The sequence below is a fragment of the Anastrepha obliqua genome, chromosome 4 (genome assembly GCF_027943255.1).
Source record: "Anastrepha obliqua isolate idAnaObli1 chromosome 4, idAnaObli1_1.0, whole genome shotgun sequence".
Lineage (NCBI taxonomy): Eukaryota > Metazoa > Arthropoda > Insecta > Diptera > Tephritidae > Anastrepha > Anastrepha obliqua.
The window spans coordinates 12,649,834-12,663,240 of NC_072895.1; the positions used below are offsets into that span (position 1 = coordinate 12,649,834).

A 13,407-nucleotide genomic window follows, 5' to 3' on the forward strand; every position below is an offset into this window, starting at 1 on the left:
TATTTTTATGAGGAGCTTTTTCATGGCAGAAATACACTCGGAGGTTTGCCATTGCCTGCCGAGGGGCGACCGCTATTAGAAAAATGTTTTTTATTAATTTTGCTTTCACCGAGATTCGAACTAACAACCTCTCTGTGAATTCCGAATGGTAATCACGCACCAACCCATTCGGCTACGGCGGCCGCCAACGACGATTAGTTTTCCTTAATTCTCCGAAAACTTTTGGTAAACAAATGCTTGTGTAGCACCCAGAGTTAACTGTCTTAAATTTCTCTAGTAGTACAGTTGAGACATGACCAAATGCTAGATTTTCCGAAACAACAGGCGACCATTTGCTTTGAGATGCTACTTCTGCGAACATCTCTTTTGGATGAAGTGCGTCTTGGAATACCTATACTGTCGATTGCTATTTTGTTTCCGGTTCATATGCATAGATCCAAGATTTGACACCTGTTACGATGTCATAGATGTGCTTTTAACCAGCACGCCCGAATTTCTTCAATATTTCTTTACACCTATCGGCAAGAGTACTGTTTTTTGGGGGGAAATTGTCAAATTATGCGGTATCCAACGAGAACTAATCTTGTTGACGAGCAAATTTTCATGCAATATTGAATGTATTGAATGAAACTAATACCCAAGGACGCCCCTATCATGCGATATTTTACGTTATCACTTGACGCACAGCATCAATGTTTCTGGCACAGCAATCGTTTTTGGACGATCTTCATGAAATTCACCCTACAAGTATCGGCGGTCACATTGCAAGTCGTTGGACCAGGACTATAAGGCGGATAGCCCATTAATTCGATTTTTTGAGTGCTCTCTTGTGTGAGCCGATACGTGAAGGATGATTCATCTTCGGCGATTGGTTTTCCTTAGTTCAGGGGCTAAGTGTGGTGCTTCAAGGCCAAAAGACGAAATAAGTTGATTAGTGCTCTTCTATTTTGCGAATCCCCGTCGCAAATCGTAGTAAATCATTGCATGAAAATTTTAAAAATTTTCACGAGCTAATTCCATCTTTTGGCGAGATGAATTTTTCAACTCATTGAAAAAAAAAACACATAAAGTTCGCTTGTGTGTAAGTTTATGTTAAAAATACTAAAATTTTCGATAAGAATATCGAACTACAGCTCATCGCAATTAGTGTTACTAAGACGCAAAATATAAAAGTCAACCCTCGTATAGTTGTAGACATGGATTTATATATGTATATGTATTTGTACAAGAAAGTTAATGTGACAATCTTACAGCTATAGCAACAAAAACAAAAATGTTTTAATTATCTCTACTAAATTTACATCAGGACTTAACCTCAGGAATTTAGCTATGAAATATTTGCGGGTAAAGTTTCTTTGTCATTTAATTCATTAATAATTGCTTCCATTTTGTTATACTCACGCGAAATTCTATACGCTTTATGAAGGCACCATTTCATATTTGGTCTGTTCATGCCGAAGAGGACCACAATCAAAAATTTCAAAATGGTTACCAACACAATCTCGCAACTAAATTTCTAATTTCCAATGCCGCAACAGCAAAGTAGTCAGCAAATAACAAAAGGACCATATTTCCTTATCCAAAGTACATCTGCAGTGTAATTCACTAACTTTAAACGATACGAAAATTATTTATCGTTCTAGACGACGTTATGAGCCAATTGACCCTGCACAAAAGAGGCAGCGAATGGAGTTTCCCCAAAAATCTTGAGGACCTGGCCTTTGCCGATGGCATCTGCCTCTCCTCTCACAAACTCACTGACATGCAAGCGAAGGCGAACAAACTAGTCGCGAAGGCGGCAAACTAGCTGGCAAGCACTGTCGGACTGGAGGTCAACATCGCCAAGATCAAGGCCATGAGAGATAACCACAATAACGCAAGGCAGATATTAGTTGACAGATGCCCGGTGGAATTCGTCGAAAGCGTCCGATACCTCGGCTGCATCATCACGGCAGATAGTGGATCAGATGAAGATGTCAACTGCACGCTAAACAAAGAAAGGACGGCATTCGGGCGAATGCATACAGTGTGGGGGAGTTCCCAAATCTCCAGGCACACTAAACTACGAATATTCGGCTTATGCGTGAAGTCCGTATTGTTGTACGGAAGCGAAACATAGCTGGTATCTAACACCATCATACAGAGGCTACAATCCTTCATCAACAAATGCCTCCACATCATCTGCAGAATATTCTGGCCAAACACCAACAGTAACGACGCACTGTGGAGATTAACGAGCGCGGAACCCATCTCAAATCAAACGCAGCAAGTGGCGATGGATAGGTCACACAACGAGAAAACCACCAGATAGCATCACGAGAATGGCAGTGGACTGGAACTCGCAAGGGAGCAGAGCTCGCGGTCGATCAGAAAACACTTGGATAAGGTCGATACTGCGCGTACTAGCAGATGCCGACATCTCAGGGAACGGTACAAAAACACAAAAACAACAGCACAGAACCGTGTACGATGGAAGAGTCTTGTCGAGGCCGTATGTTCCCGAGAGGAGTGAACAAGGAAAAAATAAAAATTTCATGGAAATGGGTAATTTTCGTTCTTTCAAACTGCAGGATATTTTCAGAAGAATATACCAAAGAATCTGAAAAATTCACACGCGACTTGTTATTTCTGTTTCTGTCGCTATTCTATCCCATCTTTTTTCTTCTATTACTTCTCTCCTCTCCTCCATGACTAGTTATCTATCCTTTTCCAGCGCTTTAAATGCAATGGGCTTTTGAGCCTAAGTGTTTTAGGATATGCCCAGCTCTCGATCCTTCTTGGCTCGACCTTTTCAAATTTCAATTTCATAGCAAAAACGACTAACTATGCGTACAGACAACCTGTTAAATCCAACTTTGAGTGTTTTCTTCAATTATATTTGTGAAAAGTAAGTAGAATAAAATAACTATTTATTGGAAATTAGTGTTTACTTATTGCTTTTTGTATATTGATTTAGAATGTCATCGACAGCACCAAAATCAGAGCCACTCCATCAAAAATGTCTCTTGTAGCTTGCCGCTCCACTTATGTAGGTCATACAAAACCTCACATTTGCGTAAACCAAATAACGGTTGATTGCATCTGTACGCTACGGCTAAATGACGATTGACTCATGGATATTCCGAATTGCTCAGCTGCGGGTCGTTGATAACATCCATTTGCGAAAAAACGCAGTGCAGCAAAAACCCAGTAATATAACGGCAGTATTTAGAGTTGAAGAAGCTTAAAGGTTACAATATGTGCCTATTTTTCAGTCGAAATCGCTGTTATTCTGGAACCTCTAAGTTTACTGTCAAGCAGAGAAATTAGGTGCTCAACCATGTCTGGAGTTAAGCAGAATAGTTTTTGGAGCTCCACTGCAAACAAATGGAATGATTTGTCCACATCTTAGCGAATATTGAGCTACTGTTTGAGGGCTTAAGTAAAGGATTTTGATAATGTATTTTCACCATTTTAATTAAAGACAGAAATTCTCATTTTTTTGTTTGAATTAACGACACCAAAATTGTTGTCGTCTAATTTGCGATAATCGAATTGTTAACCAAAACAGCTGATTTCGGCGTATCGATTTTTGTAATGAAACGGGCTATAACGGGTATAAGTATAAGTATAAGTATAAGTATAAGTATAAGTATAAGTATAAGTATAAGTATAAGTATAAGTATAAGTATAAGTATAAGTATAAGTATAAGTATAAGTATAAGTATAAGTATAAGTATAAGTATAAGTATAAGTATAAGTATAAGTATAAGTATAAGTATAAGTATAAGTATAAGTATAAGTATAAGTATAAGTATAAGTATAAGTATAAGTATAAGTATAAGTATAAGTATAAGTATAAGTATAAGTATAAGTATAAGTATAAGTATAAGTATAAGTATAAGTATAAGTATAAGTATAAGTATAAGTATAAGTATAAGTATAAGTATAAGTATAAGTATAAGTATAAGTATAAGTATAAGTATAAGTATAAGTATAAGTATAAGTATAAGTATAAGTATAAGTATAAGTATAAGTATAAGTATAAGTATAAGTATAAGTATAAGTATAAGTATAAGTATAAGTATAAGTATAAGTATAAGTATAAGTATAAGTATAAGTATAAGTATAAGTATAAGTATAAGTATAAGTATAAGTATAAGTATAAGTATAAGTATAAGTATAAGTATAAGTATAAGTATAAGTATAATATAAGATAAGGTGGCGCAAAATTAATCGCCCGAACGGAAGATTTATAATTTTTGCAAATGGCGTCGTACGTCAATCGTATTTGACACTTGTGAACTAGGTAGTTAGACGCCGGTTAGCACGAGAAAGAAACGACTGGCGCGCTTTGTTGAACTTGGGCAAAATCGCTTAAGCAGTTATCGTGCCAATCAAGAAGAAAAAAAACTAGACGGTTGCAGTATTCCAAAAGACAACAAACGGGGCGCATAAAAGACAAAATAAAGATTTCCATCACAACAATTTTTTTTTTTGTAGTATTTAGTAAAAAGTTATGCAAAAAGAAATCGATGATTAATTTTGCGCCACATTATATACCTATATAGTATATATGTATTTGGCGCGTACACCCTTTTTGGGTGTTTGGCCGAGCTCCTCCTCCTATTGTGGTGTGCGTCTCGATGTTGTTCCACAAATGGAGGGACCTACAGTTTTAAGCCGACTCCGAACGGCAGATATTTTTATGAGGAACTTTTTCATGGTAGAAAGACACTAGGAGGTTTGCCAGTGCCTGCCGAGAGCGACCGCTATTAGAAAAATTTTTTTTTTTTCTTAATTTTGGTGTTTCACCGAGATTCGAACCGACGTTCTCTCTGTGAATTGCGAATGGTAGTCACGCACCAACCCATTCGGCTACGGCGGCCATTTGCGCCACATTGCTTATATATAATTGGTATTTTCATCCTTTCTTGGGTGTTTGGCCGAGCTCCTCCTAAAATTTGACGCTCACCATTCCAGAAATTCCTGTTATTCCAGAAAAGCCGCCTCCAAAAAGCAAATGATTTTTATGGCCAGCATTTTTAAAGAATCATTTCAAAGATTTAAATATAAAATTTTGAATAACTCAACGGAAAAAATTCGCATGAATTTCGAAGAAGGGCCTTATGATGTAACTTCTTAAGGAATTAGAGTCATGGTTTAAAGTTTGGCTCTCAAAAAGAACAAATTTGGAACTTAGTCGCAAAACACTAGCAGTACTTCAGTGCACTAAGCTTTGGGCAGCGAGTTTTTTCACTGAACACAATTTTTGCATATACATTTTTTGTAATTTTTGAGCTCGATTGTGTATTAATAAAAAAGTAGGTGAACCTCACTTTTCCGGTCATGCAATTAAAGGCATCAAGTTTACGTGTTTCCCTGGCTGGCACTTTGGGGCTCGCCGGACTGGTGGACTGTGCACTCACGGCTACACTTGCCATTACAATGTTCACGGCCATCAAGGGAAGAGTGGAAACGGGACGATGTAAGACAGGACGAGTCCATCCATGTATACACAGATGGCTCAAAGCTCGGGAGCAGGGTGGGTGGACATCTGGTGATCTCCGTCAGTTTTCGGCTCCCCTACTATTATAGTGGCTTTCAAGCTGAACTGATGGCAATAATGAAAGCCGCGAAACTGATACAGTGTCATGCGATATCCAGAAATGATATCTACATTTTCACTGATAGCCAAGAGGCGATAAAATCCCTCACAACACAGTCGACAACCTCCAAGGTAGCCATGAAATGCCGTACATCTCTTAACGAGATGACTGAGTAATTTCACCTGAAAGTTGCATGAGTTCCTTTACCCCCCGCGGGTTAGGGAGTTTTTTCCCCGAGGTAACGGATGCCTGTCGTAAGAGACGACTAAAAACCACACCTGTTATTTATGAGTTAACTCAACGATAAGAGGCTAAGCGAAACAGAAGCGGCTTGGTAACGATGGGAACACTATCGTCATTGGAGCGTTCAAGCACCTAACAGTACATAATTTTACATTTGCTTATCGGGCTTGTGTGTCATTCCGCATTTGGGGTTTGGTCCCACGTACAAGTGATTGTAATATAACAGAGACTCAATCTGCTCTTATACATATTCTTTTGGATTCCAGCCAAAACAAGACTCTGTCGACCGAGTCAAGGCGATATAACCTTGTCAGCACTTTAAGCTAAGGTGTTGAGGTACCCGTGCCGAGCGCTGCATGACTGGTAGCGCCTAAATAACCAGTCCTTAACGGTCCCCTCCGATGCCCAGGTAAGGTCGATTGTAGGAAGCTCCTTGCCGTGGCATGCCGGCTCTGTCACGGCGGACCATTTCTTTCCGTACATACTCGTAGGGCCAAAATCTATGTAAATGGAATACATAACACAAAAACACTACGGAAACAATAAAAACTGAGAGTATGCTGGGCACACTCAACAAACGCAATCCTTTTCTCCGGCGCTCTCTGGTAAAGATGTCAAAAAGAAAAATAAAAAATCCTCTGGGTCGCTGCTCAAAGACCGCGCTACCTGAGAGCCAAATTCACGCTGGCTAAGATAGCTAAGAATGAATTGGCCGGCAGACCAGATGATTGCGATACAGGGGACAAGGTCAGATATGAGGCCGTAGTTTCGGAGTAAGAACCCATGGCTGCGAGGAAAACTACCAACCTCCAGTCACAAAAAAATCCTCAGAACCAACCAACGGCTAAGCGGAACCGATCACAAGATATAAGCGGGCGCGCTGCCAAGAAAATAAAAAGTTTCTCGACTCGGGGAGTTGAGGGCTCTACAACAACTTAACCTAGCCTAACCTAAGGTACTTCCCTAATAATTTTCTTTCCAAGCGAACGCTAACAAATAAAAATAATGAACGATGTAACAGTAATTCAGAAAATAGGCTGCAAAAATTATAAAAAAAAAAAATTTATAAAAGTAAGAAAATATGTAGTAACTTGGGAGCATTTTACTATCCCTTGCACTAAGCTTCAGATTGACAAACTACACAAAAAGTTCTTCGTTTTCTAATCCCTACACTCTCAAACTGTTGTCCTCGTTCTTAGTTTGGTCCAGGTTAGAATACGCGGTATTCTTAAGGAGACCGTTTCATGCAGTCTATATCAATAGATTAGAGTCTATTCAGCGAACTTTATGCGTTTTGCTTTGCGCTCGATGAAATTCGTTGATTCCATTCCGTCTTATTGGTTTCGTTGCTTATTAATAAATCTAATGTCCTTAGAGTCTAGACGTGTTCTCGTGTCGATGTATTTTGTCTTCGATATTTGTGCGGGCTCAGTAGATTGTCCGCATCTGCTCAATAGAATTAATTTTAATGCTCCCTCACGGATTTTCCGTTGCAATGAATTGTTTTTTGTGGGCATCGCTAAAACTTTTTATGGAATGAATGCTCCTTTTAGAAGGACGCTAGCTTAATGTTTATTCTTCTTCCTTAGTCTTTGATTTCTTTTACTCTAAGTTTACTTTGAAGATGTTACTTGTAAGACTCTTGTCATAAGGTCTTAATTTGTGTCTACATATGTAATAGTCTGTAAGCCTCTTGTTTGTTGATTAAATAAATAAACAAATAAATAAAACCACAACAAGCAGCGCTCTACTGATGCACATCACCCAATTTTGTTTCAACATGGGTTTTGAGACCGCCTTACTTTGACGACAGATGCGGCCATGTACAGCATTAGTGGCGAAATGGTTCGCCATTGACGAAATCGGAATAGCTATGAACCATAAATTGTTTGCACTGCTTCAGATTTTCACAGCTGGGCTGAGAATTCATTCACAAGTCAGCATACAAAGCGGCACAAATAAACTCAATGGCGTACCGCAGCTACAATGAAATAATGTCATTGGCATTTTGAAATGCCTTCAAGAATATTCGATGAACTTTGCAGTGACCCCTGAAATGGAAAATTCAATTTCCGAGTCCCAGAAAAATGGAATACACAAAAAACCGATAAAAATGTGGAAATCAGGAAAAGTGCCGAAAATATATCAAATATTGGCAAAAGAAAAAAGTGGCGAGCAAAAATTCACAATGGTACGAGTATGATTAGGCAGAAATCATTCAAGTGCAAACGATGTCTTGATGCCCACCTAATTTTATCAGCATCATTAGTTAATGCGCAAAGTGCAAAAAGTGCCAACTGGTGGGTTTACTTGTAATATGACAGCGGGCATATCTGTGATGTGTACGGCTGTATAGAAATACATATACACATACGCATGTATGCAAGTATGTATGTACATCCATATACATATGAGAATACCCGCAGTAATAATAACAGTACATATTCTTTCATTAAAAAGTGTCCCACTACCAAATTAATTGAAATTGTGATTGGAATCTCCATAAATAGATATTACATGCAGGTGGATATGTGTGTGTATAAACTACAAAATACAATATCAATTGGGATTAACCTAAGCGCAACGCCCAGAGGTGTGGGCAACCGAACAGGATGTATTTTGACAATGGCAATGATTATCCCTGACGTTGGTGTACGGTGATTATGATGATGTAATGACAAGGTGTATAAATGGCGACTAATGTTAGTGACAATCAGGAACTTGGCCTAAAGCTTATTCAGTGGAAAATGGGCATAGGGACGCAGCAAATCACCGTAGAGGGAGAAATTATGAGTTGGGTTTTTTTTATTAAAATGATTGGCACAATGACGACATGAATTACGATGAGACGGATGTCAGTAATAAATATTTTATTATATAATGGGGAAATCTGTACAATTTAGGCAGTGAAGTGAATAAGATTTGTATGAAACAAACACACACACATACACACATACAATGCTCGTAAGCGCTGGCAAAGTGCTAGAAGCAATAATCTGTAACCGACTAGAGCAGTACTCAGAAGGACATACAGGTCTTGTAGAATATGGCTACGAGGAACCAAAAAATATTGCGCAGTCGTGACTCTGGACGTTTAAAATGCGCCTAATATGGCCAAATGGGACCAAATACTGATGGCACTGCGGAGTATGAATGTGCCGAATTATCTGATAAAGCTAATTGCTTCATACTTTGATAACAGAACCCTATGGTATGATACAGACGTAGGCCCCAAAAGCTATAAGGTAACTGGAGGAGTTCCTCAAGGCTCTGTATTAGGCCCGGCACTGTGGAATATCATGTATGCTGGAATGCTATGCGTTGAACAGCACGAACAAGCCAGCATTGTTGGGTACGCAGATGACCTAGTTGTGGTAGATGTAGCAAACGCTAAAAGAGGTCTCACGAAGGGTAGAGGACACCATCAATAAAATTAAGCAATGGTTACAATCGTCTGGGCTAAAACTAGCAGACCATAAGACCGAACTGGTTATCATAAGTTCTAGGCGAAAAGATGAAAACATTCAAATAAAGGTTGGTAGTCACAACATAACGTCAACAGATACCATAAAATATTTAGGGGTAATGATCGACAGAAAGCTCAATTTTAAAAAGCATCTGGAATACGCAAGGCCTAAAGCTGTAAAATCCTGTGCGACTTTATCGCGACTGATGCCTGATGTGGGTGGACCAAGGTAACAACCTACCCTACAGAGGATCGATGATATCGCTCTGCAAAATTGGCAGGCCAAATGGAACGATAGTGAGAAGGGAATAACCACTTTTACTATGATCCGCGACATACCGAAATGGATCCGGAGAACATATGGAAACGTTACCTTCATGCTGACACAGTTTTTAACTGGGCATGGCTGTTTCAGGCAGTATTTGTGCAAATACAATCACACAGACTCCCCATTCTGCCTATACTGCCAAGAAAAACATGAAACGCCTGAACATGCCCTGTTGGAGTGCTCTAGATTTGATGGGGAACGAAGCATGTGGCGCTCAAATATCGGCGAGAGCATGATAGCTGCTAGCAAGTACAATATATGCTAGAATCGTGGAAGAAACGTGGAACTATGGTTGTAACGTAGCCTCAACAATTATGCGAAGGCTGAGACATGAAGATAATGAACGCAGATAAATGAGTGAATAAACTTATCCTGCCCCTCGAAGGAATATCTTAACGGGCAATACCGAGGGGGGAAAAGCAGAACAGCGAGGCGATGGGGTGGTTTAGTCCGCAGGCACTACGAAACTCAGTTCAAAAGAGCCGGGGAATACCGCATGTGAATCGGGCACACGTATGAGTCGGCTCATGTGTATCTTTAGAAGATTGCACCTCCAAGGTTCGCATACCAAAAAAAAAAATACTCGTAAGTGCACATGTGACCAAAACATACTAAGGTGCACAGCATTTTTTTTATAAGTAAATTCATATTTTTAAAGCTTGCATTGCTAAATAAATAAAAAATAAATAAATCGCTTAAGAAATGGGTGGCCTTTTGTTTTAACAGAATTGGACAATATTAAAAAATATTCGAAAATCTACGAAAGTTGAACGGTGATGCCAGTCAATAGCAATCAAATAAAGGCTAAGGGAATTTCTATCTGCTTGGTCAATTGAGCGGCCTATACCCCTACTGGCTATGAGAACAGCGTTATTACCAGAAAGTAAATGGTCTTCTGAAGAGTATATTCTTAGAAAAGTCTTTAAGAATTTTTCTTAAGAAATCGAACAAAAAATTGTTTGCTAGTTCGTGTCAACCACTTCATAGTATTATCTTTCATAATTCGTAAAGAAATCACTACAGAATTCGAAACATCTACTTTTAAATATGATATTTCGGAAAATTTTGGTGCGCAGGGTACGCAGAGAAGAACATATGAATCAGTGTGAAAACCTTAAGAAACACGGACCACCCGAACGAATTATAAGACCAACTAAATTTCTTATATTTAGGGGGTAACAATTTATGTTTTTAATATTTAAACTTTTGATTTTGATGATAAAAGTTTTAAAAATATCCAGAAATAAGCACACATTTCACAAAACTTAAATTACAGAATCCGGTACTCGAAGTGTAACCAATTAAAGAGGCCATAAATTTAGTTTGAAAAATTACTTTTATTCAATTCAAAGTAAAAAATGTGTGAAAATAATGCAAAATTAAGAATCAATTTACTTTTACTCGATATCACCACCTTTTGCTTTGACTATGACGGTCCAGAATCGATATTAATCGCATTTCTAAGGCTTTTATCGCTAACAAATTCTCTTCCATTTTCAAAAAATGTTGGAGAAAGTACGTTGCTTCACTTGTTCCCTATCGATCTGGCTGGCAAAGCGATTGCAGCGAAAGCAGCGACACGCATGAATGCCATATCGAAATGGAAAAAGTATCTTGGCCATTCGGCCATACTGAACAGGAACACTGTTATCTCTTCCGACATAGACTATCATGTAAGTCTTCCATCACCACCCTTGCTATTCTCCTGTTCGCTCCCAACCAGGGAAGAATAGAAGACAAATCTTACCGAAATCGATGGCCCTCTGATTATATATACAGATGGTTCAAAACAAGACGGCAAAGAGGGATTTGGAATCTTTTCCAATTCCCCTCCCATCAATCTATCATTTAAATTACCCGACTACTGTGGTGTATTCCAAGCGGAAGTATGCGCTATCTGGTATGCTGCGAAAACTATCTTAGAAAAGAGAATATCACTTGAGGATATCCGCTTTTTCACTGACAGTCAAGCGGTCGTTCGAGCACTCAGCTCCTCTTATACCCACTCAGATGTGGTTCGATCCTGTCTCTTATCTCTTAACGAAATAAGTGTTCAGATTTCTGTCCAAGTTATCTGGATACCGGGCCACAGTGGATTCGAAGGTGATGAGTTCGCAAGAGCTGGAGCTGCGCAATCAAATGTTAGTAACTTACCCACAATCCACATTCCGCTCTCAACATGTAAATTGCTCATTGATCGAGAATTTCACAGCATTGCTGATCGGAGGTGGCGAGTGGAAACTACTTGCGTTACGACCAGACAAATCTGGCCATCCTACAATCTGAAACAGACAAAGACCCTTATAAGTCTATCGAAACACGAACTAAGGCATATAATATCTCTTATCACCGGCCACTGCCTTTTGGGCACTCACGCACGTCGGCTCGGGGTTCCTCAAAACGATCTGTGCAGATACTGCGAGGACGAAGATGAGGAAGTATCGAGCAAGCATTTGCTGTGCAGTCGACTCGCTCTTCTAGGCTCTCCAGCAATTGACAATCTTTCAGTACTCTCGGACCTGAAAATCGAATCTCTCATAAAATTCTCGAAACGAATTAATATTTTGGACCAAAATCTATAATAAAAATCTCGGTTAGGTGGAGAAATCATATAAAATAATGAGCTCTAGGGCAACACAAAGGACCCAACTTGCGGTCTATGTGGCACTCCGATGCGGGGTCACCCTTAAACCAACCACCCAACCAAGTACTGGCTAAACATTTTTGATTAGTTTAAGGAAAAAAATCTCAATATGGCCTTTTTATGTCGTGTGGTTAACTTAGGTTTAGGTACTCGTTTTACATATTTTAGACTAGAATCTGTTTGCAAAAATTGTTGACACGACGGATAGTAACTTCCAAGCTGCGCACATGCCCTTATACAGCCCTTCAACCACTTCAAGGGTAATTGAGTACTGCAAATCCAGGTTAAACTATGTCAGTAGACATAATCGCCCGATGCTAATATGGGTACCGGGACACGTAAGTATAGCGGGTAACGAGATCTCTGACTCTTTAGCCAGAATGGGCTCTACGGTCAACTTTTTTGGTCCGGAGCCCGTTCTGCCACTCCCTTCTGCAGCCATCAAGCCACGGTTAGCAAACGGGTTACTCTAAGCCACAAGCGAGCCTGGTAGGCTGAGAGAGGCTGTAGATGGGCAAAACTGATGGTATCCGTCGCAGTTCCTCCTGTCATTAAGCAGCAGGGACTGTAGGCAGCTGGTTGGACTGATGACGAGCCACTTTCTATGGGCAAAGCACATGGAAAAGGTGGGCATCTCAGACAGTGCACTCTGCCCAGCATGTGGAGAGGAGGATAAGACAGCGGACGACTTTCTGTGCATCTACCTTTATTCACTCGAATCAGGCTTGAGGTCTTTGGCACTCAAGTGTTAAGAAGTGACCACCTTGGCTCCTTTCCACTCAGATTTCTTCGGAGATCGAGTAGATTTAAAGAAAATTAAAATGGGGAACCCGAGTGCAGTAAAATGAACTTAATTGTGTCTGAGTGTTGTACTTGCTAGACTGTCCCAAAAAAACAGAAAAAAAATTCGAAATTAAGAGTGTATTTAACACAGCAAGGCACAGTTTTGTTGGTTTTTAATTTAGAAGAAATCTCTTGCATTGTAAGGCCATCCTAAAACTTGTCCCTGACAGACAAAGCCCAAAGCTTTTCCGCACGGCATATTTTTTGTTTCTAAACCTAAAATAGCCATATAAATATCACAAAGAATTAAAGCGATCAAAAACGCTTATAATAAATTATTTTACGTAATAACTTA

The 13,407-nt window shown here is 39.4% G+C and overlaps 1 protein-coding gene across 1 annotated transcript in view; it reads right to left on the reverse strand.

The window, feature by feature from the left end:
• LOC129244578 (Bardet-Biedl syndrome 4 protein homolog) overlaps positions 1–13,407 on the reverse strand; it is a 71,644-nt gene that overhangs the window by 23,036 nt on the left and 35,201 nt on the right. The window lies entirely within an intron of this gene.